Consider the following 2,110-nt stretch of genomic DNA (forward strand, 5'->3'; position numbering starts at 1 on the left):
ACAGACAGACAGACAGACAGACAGACAGACCCTATGGACAGGGCATGTGGCCCAAATTATAGTGAATATGCAACCCTAATTGAGATAGAAACTCGTTATTCTGGACTACTCTGCAAGTGATACTTCCCCTGTTCTCATCATTGATGGCATGATGTCCCACATACTTTACCAGTTTTATATGTAGCACCACCCCCGGAGGGACCACAAAAGTCTTGGCCCTCTTGGCCCCCTTTTCGGCTGGCTACTGACCAAAGCGGTCTCTCACATTGGCAGCTCTGCCTGACAGGGCATGTAGCATGGTGATGTTCAGTCACAGTTCGCAGACACACCCATGGGGTGGTGATGGTTGATTTCTTTTGATGGTAACTCATGTGGGATGATGATAGTTGACCTCAGGCAGTAAGACTTACAGGAGACGATGGTAGTCAGTCCTGGTCCTGGTAACAGCAGCTGGTGTACAACAGTAGTAGTCAGTCCCTAGGAACAGCAAACCTGCTTAGGACGATGTTAGCCAGTCTCTGATAGTAGGAGCTTGCCTATGACGATGGTAGCAAGTCTCTAGTGACAGAAACGTGCCTAAGCCAATGGTTGTCAGTCTCTGGTGACAGCAGCTTTCCTAAGACAATGTTAGTCAGTATCTGGTAACAGCAACTTGCCTAGAGTGATGGTAGTCAGTCTCTGGTAACAGCGACTTGCCTAGAGCAATGGTAGTCAGTATCTGGTGACAGCAACTTACCTAAGATATGGTAATCAGTCCCTCTCTGGAGCTCACAGGGGACCACCTTGATCCACTTTCCTTGTCTCTCTCTGCCCTCACTATATGTAATCCCCCATCGCTTCCTTATCCCCTTTTTGTTTCCACAAGCTGATCCTATAAAAACTCCTCTACTTCCCACTAAAAGACATACCCTCAACCCGGTCAAACTCTTTCCTGACTCTCCCTCCGCCCAGCTGGCTCCAACAAGGGAAAAGAAATAAAACTCTCCAACCTACCCTCTCTTTGTCTGGCCTGCCGCAATGAAAAAAAAACAATAAAAACTTCAGGAAGCTACTCTCGCTCTCTATCCCCCCTCTTTGTCCGGCTTGCTTACAACAAAGCAGAAAAACACAAAGACTCCACCTTCTTACTCTATCTCTATTTCTTCACTCAGCTGGCTCTGGACGGCAGGCTCCATTAAGCTACTCTCTCTCTCTTCCTCAGCTGGCTCTTCTCGATGTCCAGCCAAACATCACCTACTAGTCGCTTTCTCTCTTCTCACTCAGCTGGCTCTGTTCAACATGCAGCCAAACACCACCTTCCAGTCTCTTTCTCTCTCCTCTCCCATCGGCTTCCTCCTCCCTTTTCTTCCCTCCTCAGAGCCACACCCTGCCACCAGACCCACAGCAGTTGCCGGAGTTCCCGCAAAACCTCTCAGCTGGCCCCACTCTCACCCCAGCTCCGCTACATATAAATTGAAATTTAAGGAACATCCTTGAATAAAACCTTATGAAACAGCATTGTATGGAGTTTTATTTATTTATTTATTCATTTCACAGAATTTTTATGGCCTCCCACTCACTGTCAATGTCATGGTTCTGATAGATGAGCCCAATAGAAAAAAGGACTCCAAGACAATTTCTTTCCTCAAAGAGCATTTTTAATGGCTACATAGTATCAGCATGAACAAAGGTGAAACCAAGACTAAAGTTCCCTTCCCCCAAAGTTACAAAGTTACAAAGATGAACTTCCCACCCCATTTCTATGTCACAAATCACATTCCCCAATGCACTAGTTTGGCGGGCTTTCTAGCAGAAACTTCTACCCGCTAAAACTCTGGTAGCAATGACCTTGGTTCCCACAGAACAATTGTATGTTTTAGCTAGACAAAAAAATACCTCTTCCCATTTCTGTGGCAACCAAAAAACGAGATTAAAATGGCTGCAGTCAAATTCATTTGTAGTGTTGACAGTCAGGGTCTCTGAGCTACTTAAAAAAAATTAAAACCCAAGATATAAACAATAAAAACACACCTGTGTGGATTACAATGAATCAGTTGAGTGACTTCATAGGTTCCAACCTACTCTGAGTTCCACAGACCTATTGGCAAAAACATATGCTCATGTCTTTGCA

At 45.3% G+C, this 2,110-nt stretch overlaps 1 protein-coding gene across 1 annotated transcript in view; it reads left to right on the plus strand.

The window, feature by feature from the left end:
• LOC107283343 (vomeronasal type-2 receptor 26-like) overlaps positions 1-2,110 on the plus strand; it is a 6,126-nt gene that overhangs the window by 904 nt on the left and 3,112 nt on the right. The window lies entirely within an intron of this gene.

This window comes from Protobothrops mucrosquamatus, unplaced genomic scaffold (genome assembly GCF_001527695.2).
Source record: "Protobothrops mucrosquamatus isolate PMUCROS unplaced genomic scaffold, P.Mucros_1.0 scaffold34, whole genome shotgun sequence".
NCBI lineage: Eukaryota > Metazoa > Chordata > Lepidosauria > Squamata > Viperidae > Protobothrops > Protobothrops mucrosquamatus.